Source organism: Falco peregrinus, chromosome 2, assembly GCF_023634155.1.
Source record: "Falco peregrinus isolate bFalPer1 chromosome 2, bFalPer1.pri, whole genome shotgun sequence".
Taxonomy (NCBI): domain Eukaryota; kingdom Metazoa; phylum Chordata; class Aves; order Falconiformes; family Falconidae; genus Falco; species Falco peregrinus.
The window spans coordinates 49801848-49813890 of record NC_073722.1 but is presented as its reverse complement, the minus strand read 5'-3'; the positions used below and the strand labels follow the sequence as shown (position 1 = coordinate 49813890).

Genomic DNA, 12043 nt, shown 5'->3' with positions numbered 1-12043 from the left:
TTTTGTGTGAAGAAGCCTCCCTAAACACGTGTTAAAAATGTTTCTAATGTTGGGTTTTTTTGATTCGTGTCTTTCAGGAATTCAGGGCTGGACTACTTCGCCTAGGTTACAGGCCTGTAACTAGACCTGAACTAGTCTACTTTTATGTCTAATCCCAAATTTAAGTTATGACTTTTTGACATTAAAGCTACTAATCAGGGAATTACTGGTTCTGGGACAATTGCCAAAATAAGCTACACTTGTGTTTGTAACCTGTTAGTGCCTGTGACAGCAGTTACCTCTTTACCACCTTACTGTGTTTGTTGTATTGATACGACATTGGTAGTAAATAAAACATAAGTCTAGTCTGAAGTTTCAGAAGAATAACAGGCTGAGATCTTAAAATGAGATTCTGGGTATGGAAATAAATTGCCAAGTATTCACTGAGCCAGTAGTACACGTGTTTCTAAATAATCAATTAGCATGAAGCATCTGTAATGAAATAATAACATACACTATATTGAGATGCCTGCATCACGCTATCAGGATGTCTGTAACAACTTTTATACGAAGCTCCTCTCACATCATGGGCAGAATATAAATATTGTCTCAGCAGTTATAACATAGACATCAATTACCCATTACAAACCTAAATGTATTATGATCAGCAGGTCAAATAAAACTCCCAGGCAAACTTTGAAAACAGAAAGAATGAAATAACATCAAAGGGAACAATGGCTGAGGATGAAAGAAATCTTTGTTACAGTGAGACAATCAAGGACTGTTCTCTCATGTCAGCAGTCGGCTTTTGGGAAGTTGGTCAGAACAAATAAATTTTAGTATCGCAGACTGCTGCATATGACAGGAAGTCTAGCAGGTAATGATTAGCATCAATATATAATTTATACACAAGAATGACAACTGCCCAGGTTACAGCAATGAGAGTTGCAGAAATACAAATGCAAAGGATGTTTTAGAGGAAGAGCCAAGACAAAGCATGAATAATATAAAAGTCACTACGCTTGCAAAAATATTGGCAAAAAATTAATTTTAATTTGAGAACAGATGAAGCTTGTGAGGATTTCAGTGCAACATTACACAGTCTGTGTAACGAGTAATATCAGTACTCCTGGCTGTAAACATGTAAATAACATTGTGCTTTCTGTAGTAAACAAGTGAGGAGTATAATACTGTCCCTCTTGTGCCTGTTGCGGAGAGGTTAACACTTATTAAGCAAATTGTGACCTCTTGCAACTGTGACATTGCAAAACTACTCTTCATGTGAAGCTACAGCTTTTCACCTGAAGTAGCTGATATCACAGTCCATTGGCTCTGACTCAATTTAACTCTGTTTTGCAGTACAGGCTGGTGTATGCTTACCCTACATTGCATCTCAAATGCTGTTCTTATGTAAAAAAAAAAAACAAACAAAACAACAAAAACCAAACAACAACCAAACAAAAACCCAATATCATGCTAGCAGAATTTAGACTTCCTGGGTGATAAAATTCTCACATAGCACCATCTGCAAGTGAGTCTGCCTGGTAAGATGCATGACAGTTTACAGAAGCTTTTTGGCACACACTACCAGGGAACATACCTGGGGTTTACAGACATCAGTCCCTAGGAAAATGCAGCTGTGACCGAGTACTTCTATGTCCTCAGCTGCATCAAAGCTGCCCGGTACTATCATTACGGCTTTCCAGGCTTAATGATACAAGGTGAAGGTCCCAGTCTTCATGTAATGGCCTGAGCCAAGCCTGCCTAAAAGATAACTTAAAGGTTTAGGGGAGGTTTGTGAATAACATATGCACAGATGTCAACTAGAAAATAAGAAGGAATAGAAACATAATCTTTTTTTTTTTCCCAAACATAGGAAAAAGTGGAAAAAATATTACTGAATATAATGAATGGACATGAGACATGACATGCATTTAATGGAGTGGGCCCAGAATGTGTTAATGTTTATTATAATTTCTGGGTTTAGCTGCATACCCTCAAATGTACTAAGAACCTTAGAGCATGCCCCCACACATTCACACCTTAACCTCGTTATTGTCTGTGATAGCAAGTGAAAGCCTGTTTTCCATTAATAGAATTGTAAGGATGGCTCCAAGGCCAAAATTCAGGCTGGAAGCATCTAGAGTTTTGATGATCTTCAGATCTATATTGACATAAGCTCCACCATGCCTCAAATCTTCTTTATTAGAAAATCCTCACATTTCTCAAGACTATTGATTGCACTGTACCTTTTAAAGATTTTACTCTTCTTCTAAGAATGCTTCCTCAAGCATGCCAAGGCTGGATACTTAAGAAATAGGAATTGGGTGCTTGTTATGTTTATTACCATGTTTTTATATACTTAGTTGTGTTGTCTGTGGCCAAGTGGTCTAAAAAGATACATGTAAGAAGAAAGATGTTACTAGAAGTTGTAACTTGGATCTACAGATAAAGCTGCAAAATGTGGACTCCATTTTGCACATCAGCCCTTCTTCAGGCCTCGACCAGTGGGCAGCAGTAATTTCAAAAACATCCCAATCACTTTGCTAGTTTTACACAGATGCAGACTTTTACAGTTATTTCTCAAAGTCAAAATTATCAATATATGATTTCCTATACTCTAGACATTTTGGTGGCTGGATATGTAAGGAGGTAATATTTTCAGCTACCTTGATCAAAAGGAAAAACCTCACATTGCATGCCTACCAGCAGCATTCATTCCATTTTAAACAGAAGTTACCGACACCAAACTGTGTTGCACCTCGTGAGTGGTACAGAGATTATAGGATCATAAATCACAATTCTATGATCATTTCTAGCCTGGTGGCTATCTATAATTTTCGATCCTCTAGGTACTCCTTCAGGCATGTTCTTCCACAGAGCATCAGCAGAGGCAAAAATGAGCCTTTGTTTCTACTGAATCCATATTGAAATATTTCCCTTCACTTAGGATGCCTAAGTCAAAATCTACTTCCTCAATACAAAAACTAGCTCAGGAGATATCTGTATTCCATGTATATTCAAGCTTCCATAAATAAAGCTCCCTCACCCTGCATTTTCTAGCACTAAGCAGAATCACCAAGCAGATGGGTATAATTTCAGTACTGCAAATTAAGTGTTTCAGTGTACAGCTAAGGACTGTAAGTGCTTTTCTGCTGAAAGTCTTTTTATCCATCTCAGAAGTGCTTTAGCACCCTAGTAAAAAAAAGAAACCACCAAAAAAAACCCCAAAACCCACATGAATATGCATATAGAAATATAAAAATATATTTCAAATAGTATACATTTATGCAAATCCTTAGAAAAGATAAGGAATTGAAGCAGAGCCAAATATTCATTGCTACTGCTGCTACTCCTCCCCCTTCTTTTTTAAAATCAAGGAGCCGTGGTTTTCTACTCCACTCCTGACAAACAATTTCATATATACTGACATAGTTTTCTCTGTTATAAAAGCTAGCAGAAAAACTGTGACAATCTCAGTGAGAAACCTCATTTGAGGAAAAAACTTGCTAAGTGCCCTTTTCTGAATACCTAACACAACATTTCAAATTTCTTTGACAGAAAAGAGACACCAAATTCATTTGAACAACACAATAAATAATCACTACTCAATATATCACCATCTAAGTATTTCCTAGCTATTTATAAGAAGGTTATATATCTTTCCTTAAAAATAAATTCTTATTTCTACCTGAAAATTTCAAGCAGCTAGGAAAAGCTAACCTGTAATAGAAAATCAATTCACCTGATTATAAAAGGAAGTACCCATTTTCCTTAAATCACCTGCAGTGCTGTAAAAGGTGGGGGTTAGACCTGTCAAGGGGAAAAATAATTAAAAAACCACAGGTGTTTTATGGGAGTTTAAGTATAAATTGTATTGTATGTCAACACTTTTTTTCTGCCTTTTAGTAGCTGGAGATATGGAGAAGAAGAGAATTATTGCTTCCCTATCAACATGTGTTACACACATTTTTAAGGCTTGGTTGGGTGTTTTAGAAGCCTTATTTGCCAAGTATTTTGTTAACTTCTGCTACTTTCACTAGGTAACAGACGATATAGGGAATTTAATTTCAGTTTCAAATGGAGCAAAAATAGAGAAAGCTTCTTCCCTACACTGAAGCTTGTGAGTACAAACTTTCCAAATCTTTTTGGTTTGGGGTCATTGAGAAGGAAAAGTTTTCTGTGCCATGTGTAACTCAACAGTTTGTGCCTCATTTGGGGAGGTTGTTATTCCTAGGGGGCAGAAAATAAATCCTGCTGACCCAGAGAGTAAGGGAAGGAAATTATTAATCATCTAAGTGGTAAGTGCTAATTATCTTTTTTTTTATTATTCTGAGCTGATGAAACTGTTTCAGAAGGCTTCTCTTTCTATAATATATGGAGGCTTATGGTCCATGTCATGGCTGACACAGAATAGGGAGTCCAATCATGACCTTCTTGCCTGCTGGGATTTGGATATGAGCCCAAATTGTTCCCTTGGTAGGAGCATTTTGGCCTTCTGGTCCATGGCCAAAAATGTCCTCAAGCAAGTAACAGTGGCTCTGGGGAGCTGCTAAACTTAGGAGGAAGCTCTATCAGGTGTGTACCATTATTATTGCTTCTGCTGAGGCATAACAAGCTCAGTAATGTCTATTATTAACATTTGGTAATTGTAAGCAAACTTAGCTGTTATTTAGCCAACTGGGTAAATAGCTTAGGAACTGTTTAAGTGGAGTAACAGCTGGATGTTTTGACTCAGCATTTTCCTGCAGACTACAAGGCGACAGCATTTCCGTACAGATGGATGGCAGTATATTTTTCTTTTCATGTTTTCTGTTTTTCCTTTCTGAACCAGACTATGGAGCTGGGGTGGTGGTTTTTTCAAGACCTGGGGGAAGTAAAGCTATCTGGGTTCTAAACAAGCAGGAAAAAAAAGATGACAGGACTCCATTAGAAAACACTTTAACTCTTTAGCTAACTCTATATGCAGTTACTGAGAAGAGGTAACGTGCTAATCAAAAGGAAACATATGGCTAAACCTATTTCTGTGGAAATTTTGTGTAACCATAGTGTGAACATAACTAATATCCATGCATGCTGCTAATCCTGCTAAAATTAATATAATTATTTGGGTAAGTTTGCCAAGTAGAAGGTTGCCACTGTGAATTTACACTTCAAGCTGGATAGACTTCACATCTAGGCGTTCAAGTGATATTTCTTTGTGATCTTTGCAGTACAGATTGTATTGCATTACATTACTTTTAAGTGAGTATACCTCAATCACTGGATGAATTAGAAACCAATAGAGATTAATTTAGCCAAGAAAGCAGTATCTTGTGTGATTTCAGATTTGTCGTGCCAGCTGTAAGTAGTGAAGAATGCTAATTTCAGCAAAACATGAAACAAAGACGGTCTTTTAATGATAGGGTTCAGCAAAGGGAAATAAGCTTTGTAACATTTAGTGGACTTGAGATGAAAGAGATCAGACAGGAATTTAGTAAAGCGGGTGGGAAGATCCCTTCTTGCCTAAATCTGGTATTTGCTATCAGTTATCAGTGAATAGTCAAACAAGTTACATTTCAACGTTAAAGTTAGTCCCTTTGGCAGCGGACTAGTCTTTCATAGGTATGGCCCCAGCTGTGATGGAATAATAGTTATACTGGAAGGTATAACTTGGCCTAAATATTAAAATGTGTTATTTTTCCTAAAACAAGCTGTTGTAGTGAAAAGCGGTCAGACAAACGTGCAGCTGCAGAAGGGCAGACAAACAGGATGATGGAAAGCAATGCCAGAGAGAGACAATCAGAGGAAGTGTCTTGTTTCAACACACGATGTCCTCCTCGGCCTCCTGGCAACTTTTTTTAATAAGCCTGAAAAGATCAGGGACAGCCCCACATAAACAGGGCCATCAAGACATCATGTAATTTTAATAGTTAAAGAAGTGTTCTCAAACTTTTATAACGTAAGGAAACCTGAACAGGTAGCATGATTTCTGTGACTAAAACCTAGTGTAAGGTATGTGATGACTAATACAGTACTGCTCCGTACTACCTTTGTCTTTCCTGTTTGCTACAGTATGTTGGTCTCTGGAGTTACTTCACGAGAGCAGCTATTCCCACCTTCAGTAAGGCTATTCACTTGTGGTTCTGTAATACCCATCAGCGCTGTTCTAATAAGACAACAGGAAGTCCAGGGCCAACTTCTGGTGTCATTACCCTGAAGCCAAAAACTTTTCCCCCACCTTGTTTCCACTTAAACTACATGTCAATATACACCCCCAAGAATTGAAGTACTGCGTGTGGCATGATGAAACATGCTTTGGAGTGAAATCATGGAGGAAGCTGAAGATGTCCCCGCTCATTGCAGGGGCGGTTGGACTACACGACCTTTAAAGGTCCCTTCCAACCCCAACTGTTCTATGATTCTAAGCAGTTATTAACAAGGAAGTTAAAAAGCCTGGAGTTCAGTTGTTTGCTATTCTGTTACTTGATTTGTTAAGTGAGTTGCATCTCTCCTAACTTTACTTCTCTGAAATAAAAATTGGTTGGATTTGAGATTTTAGGGATACACTCATCAGTAGTGGATTCTACAGTGACTGGGTCATAGAAATAGAGGCTGGAAGACCTGTATTCATTGGAAAAATTACAGGGTTAGATGATTATTGTTTTTTTCAAAACTACCTTGAGTACACAAAAAAGAAGAGGTGATAGGAATACTAGTGAAGAACTGAGGTTATAAAATGTAACAAAAAATTATCCTTAAATATACAAATAAAAAAATGCGATTAAGAGATTTAGATGTTTAAGAAACTCATTGAAAATTAGTCAGTAAAATGGTGACAGAAATGTGGCATTTCATGCTGTTGGCATAGCTACTACATAAATTAATTAATCCTGAAGTGGCATGCTTTGTGTACTGCATTATAGTGCAATATGAAATTAATTCCAGTGGGAGGAGAGCCCTGTGGGATGATTGGTTAGTTGTGATTTATACAATTACTTGAATACCTTCCAATTTCATAATTTCTGGAGAGATGGAGAGTTCTCAAGCGTACTGCAGGAACAGATTGGCTGATCAGTGTGAGGTAGCATTTATAATTCATGTTAACATGGTGTGATGGGATGAAGTAAGGTGAGAGTATGATTTGTAATTAATATTTAGTTTATAAAGTCTAAAAGCAAGTTTTAAGTGCTTGAGACACTTCTATGTTGAGACAGATTAGCAGGAGTTGTAACTAAGATCTTTAAGGCATCTGAAGGGTCGTTATTTTTTTTTCTATTATCCCTGGCAAGAGCTGTAGGAGGGCAGCAGTGCTGTGCAGCACAACCCATCACCTCAAACCACGTTCTTCAGGAGCTGCCCAGCCCCACAGGCTCTGTCTGACTGTTTGGTGTGCCTCAGGGCAGCACCCCCTCTGCCAACACGTACCCGCAACTGATCAATGGCCTGATATCTTAAATGCTGGGATGTTACTGACTAGAGATGTCTGAGATAACAGGTGTATGGTCTTTGTGGTGGACACTGTCCGATTGTTCTGTTCTCAGGTAGCACCCACTGCAGTGCAGCCCAGACCCATGGCATGTGGGGTACTCCGTGCTTACCTGTAACAGTAGCGTAACTCTGACTAACTGTGTGTGAAATCCACAGTATGTTAGGGAGGAAAAGAATATAAACCATCTCAAGGTGTGGAGGGCAAAAAGCTAGCAGATTTGAAATAGAATAGATTATTTTCAGTTTCTCTCATCCTTGCCTTTGTGGACCGTTTAGGGTATGGCATCTGGATCAGTGATGAAATCTTGTGACACAGAGGATATACTCTGCATGTACTCCACAACAGACTTGCTTAACTCCCAAAATTGGTATTTAATGCTGCATAGCTGCATAGTGCGTGATAAATCTGCAAAACTATATACTTCTGCAATTTCAACGCAAGCATATAAGAGCAAATTCACTGTCAAAGTCTTCATCAAACTTTGTGGTTGGAATGGTAGAAAGAAATCTAATTCTGTGATCAAAAGCAAAGTGGCAACAAAGCCTGGTACTCCATCTAAAGGGCTATTTGTTAATTTGTCTGAGCAGTGCTCACTTAGCACAATGGTCTGGATGTATCCCATGGAGCCTTTTAGCCACTAATGCAAAATGCCAACATAAATTATTGCTTTGAAAAGCAGGGGGGTGTGAATGAACCTCCCAGCACATTTGATACATTTCTGCTTTGCATAATGAACTTTAGTAGCTCAAGTCCGTGCTCATGAATGTTTCTTTAAAAAAAAAATAAAAGTTAAAAAACCCCACAGTTTTTGAATTAACAGTAATAGTTAATGGACAACTTTTTGTACTTGCCACATGCAAGCCAGGCTGTGCAATCAACAGGAAAGATAAGAAGGTCAAACAGGAAGAGCTGTGCTGGAGTGAGTTTTGAGCAGAGCTGAGGAAGGCGCAGATCTGCCTGCTCTTTACCAGCATGTTATAGCGGATCAGGCTTGGAAAAGGTAGGAGAAGTCCTGTGCTCTGTATCTGCATGTCTGTCTCTTACTCTAATTTAGGTACCTGTGGTCTGGTATTTGACTGTATTGTCAACACGTTAGAATTGCAGCCAGTTAAACCAGGATAATTTCAGTGGTGTTCATACTTTGGTGTGTCCATAATGAAATGATTGAAAAATACACATAAATGTGATCTGTCCTGACTATGAGAACCTGCTGGGAGTTCCTGTGCTGCTCCGTTTTCCCTCTTCTAGGTGGTGGTGTGTGAGCTGAGCTGCTATTCAGTAACAAAAGCATTCCTCCTACTTATTCCTCTGCGTTAGCTGGCACAGGCTGAACTCTGTCAAATCTAGCACTCAAAATGAGGTATCAAGATTCACAGATGCCTTTTATGGTTTTCTAACAGTGACCTGAACTTTTTTAAATACCCCTAGGATTTATGCTTATTTTTAATCAGCTATGAAAATGTGGATTGTAGCCTACAATTTTCAGTATCTAAACTTGGAAATTTTAGACTTAGGGTGCTTTCAGGGCTTGATGTGGGTGGAAAGTATATTTCAGTGCTATTGAGGTATGGTGAAACTTAATTGTAAGAGGGTTAAAATTTTTAAAGGAATCTACTGCATCTTTGAAGCTTCTTAGGGCTTTATTTATAGACCAACTGTGAACAATGATACTGCTTGCAACATTGTTTGCTAAGAATGGCTGACTAACCTAAAGTTACTCCAGTGATAAAGAAGTCAATCTTCCTTTTTTGTAGAGTACTCAGATTCCCAAGTCTGTTTACCCTGATTACAGATTTGCTTTACCTTTCTGTGTAATACATAGCAGCACTGGAGGAAAAACTGTTGTGTTGCCTATACAGTACATATTATGGATGTTTTTTAATTCATGCCTTTAACTGAATTTATCATAGAGATCAAAGCTGTGATTTACTCTCTCTGAGGAGAAAGATTTTAATGATCTTGACTGTAAGATGCTTGTAGCCTAATACAGGTGATGTGAAACAAATGTGAGTTGAAACTGGGGAGAAGGAATCATAAAATAACTACTCTGGCATCAGTTTGGGAAAATTACCTAGATTAATTTACAGCAGTATAGTTGCAAGACTGAGGTATTTCATGACTTGTGGGATGTACAGGAGATGGAAAGCAGATCAAGTGTGTGCACACAGTCAAAAGTCCCATAAATTAAGGTAATGCAGGCTTCACTAGCTGTCTGGCCTGGTTTGGAGCCTTGGAACAAGACATGCCCCATGAGATGAGTAAACATTTTGAGGCTACCAGAGTTCTGTTGTCTCAAGGTACAGCAGCAGTGGTTGGAAGAGCCTGGAGACTTTAAATTTAGAAGAGTTGCCCCTGATCCACTGGCAGCTCAGGTGAGATGAGCAATAGCTGGTGCTCATTTTCTTTGGATAAGAACTGATGCTCAGAGCAACAACGGCAGTAACTTTGTACCTCCAGGACAATTCTAATATGTATGAATAATCCTCTTGATCTAAATTAATTCAACTTTACACTTGCTTCTGGACTCTGGCTACTTTACCAGCACTTCTATAGCACTCCTGTATGACCACAAATAATCTTTGTCTTGATTTCCATCTCTGTAAGACTTGAACAATTATAGTAACTTCAAGCTAGTAATTAGTAAGTTGTCCTGAGCCTCCTAGAGAGAAGATGATGAATGAAAGAGAAATATTGTATTGCATGCAGGTTTTAGGCAACCAGTTCAAATATAACCCATTCTTACGTACTGGATCGTATTCTCTTACTTAGCAATACACCTTTAAAGAGAGAGAGGGAACCTATACAGTGGATGTTATTAGTCATCTTCTTCAACCCTCTTTTAAATAGGAAGGAATTGGTGGGAGAGAAAGTGTTCCTGTCATCTACAACTCCTCTTAAAAAAACAACAAAACTTGGGGGTGTGAGGGTGTGTGTGTGTAACCCTCAACCTGCATAGTTAGGGAAATGGAAAATGTCAAGCTATACGTTTTTTCTTCTGGTTAGCTAGCTCTGTTTTCAAAAACAGAGTTACAAGCTCTCAATGAAATGGGAGCAGCCACAGAGGGGAAAGTGTGATAATGGAATTGTTCTATTTAACTTTCAATAGGAAAGAAGTGTCTTATTTCCATCTCATGTTCAACAGCTGTTGAATACAGAACTTTCCAGCCTGCTGTGTGCTGTGGAAAGCAAGGAAAAGGTGGAGTGACCTTCTGAGCCTCACAAGCCTGGGCAGGTGCTACCAATGGCTCTGTATGGGGCGGCATGTCCAGTGAGCTCAGGCCAGGCAAAAGGATGATACCAGTGAACCCAGTAGCACTCCTATAGGAATTGTTGAGCTGTCCAGTACCAGTACCTGCCTCTCTCACTGCTCATCCCCACCATGAGTTTCTGCTTTAGAAAGTGAGACTCCCCCAGAACAGCAGGGAGTGCCATCTCTTGCCTGCATGGCTTTTGGATAGAGGTTGGCTTCTGGCTTGGAAAAATGGGAAGATCATTAAATTTTATGGCCAATGTCTTGCACCAAATATGAATTTTTTTTGGTCAAGCCTCAAAGAGCATGAGGTAAAATAATTTTGTCTAAGTTACAAATAAAATGCTTTGTCAGTGCACATAAATGTAAATTGTAAGAACTAGTTATAGAAGACAGACTTTACAAGGTGAGTGTTAGATCTTTAATCCATTTCTTCATCTCATATTCGTTGCTATCAACAAATGGCTAATTGCTAATAAGTGTAATGGTAAGTTAGCATTACAGGTTAAGGAAAAATCTCTAATGAGTGCGACTCAAGCACTGAACTTTAACATTCTCTAAATCTATTTCATTGTGGATTAATGCTTTTTTTTTCTCTGGTTGGTGCCTCTGAATCTGTTTTAATTTGATTGGAATGGTTAATAATTGATGAGAAATCATGAGCATAATAAATATGGTGATTATACCATAGCATTGCTTGTGTGTTACGGTTTTGCTCCTTGGGGTACTTATAGTCAAAGGTGAATAGTAAAAGGACAGCGATGTAGTGCAACATCGTATGAAATCTTTGTTGCTTGGGATGCATTTAGATGCTAAATAAACATTCAAAAGGGCCTAAGTAGACTAGATGCCTAGCTACAGGGAAGTTATTTACTATGTTGTTCACAGTTCTTATACAGAGTCACATGGATTGACGTTTGATAGTTAGGGCAAATGTTAAAGACTGGAAAGGAATCTGTAGAGGACAGCATGAGTGTTAAAAATGTTTTTGAGACTGAATTTTTATTCTGTGATTCTTGGAAAAGCCAAGAGAAAACATTGATAAGAACATACCATTTTTGCTTTCCTTTCTCTCATTCTGATTCTTTTTCTCCTTGACTTAAGGTCTGGGATACTATGACTGAATCTTAAACAGTTCATATCAATTTTGATTTGTTCAGATGTCCTACTTGCTCTTGCAGCACCAAGCTTTACAGATTCATTCACAAGCCTGTATGTATGTCACCCTTAATAACATGCACTGATGCAGAAGACATGAAAAGTTAATCAATATCTCTTCTTCAACTTGTCTGAATTCTAAGAATTCAAGTCACAGTATATTTGTTTTCCTGAATTTTGTTGAG

General features: G+C 38.3%; 1 protein-coding gene across 7 annotated transcripts in view; it reads left to right on the top strand.

The window, feature by feature from the left end:
* Positions 1-8330: 8330 nt before the first annotated feature.
* Positions 8331-12043, top strand: part of SH3TC1 (SH3 domain and tetratricopeptide repeats 1) — a 59997-nt gene continuing 56284 nt past the window's right edge. For 3 of the 7 annotated variants that reach the window (XR_003556919.2, XM_027794754.2, XM_027794756.2), the window contains exon 1: positions 8331-8450. The gene's annotated coding sequence lies outside the window, so the exon portion shown is untranslated. The remainder of the gene's footprint in view (positions 8451-12043) is intronic. The other 4 variants (XR_008745769.1, XR_003556920.2, XM_027794755.2 and 1 more) reach the window with 2 other exon arrangements.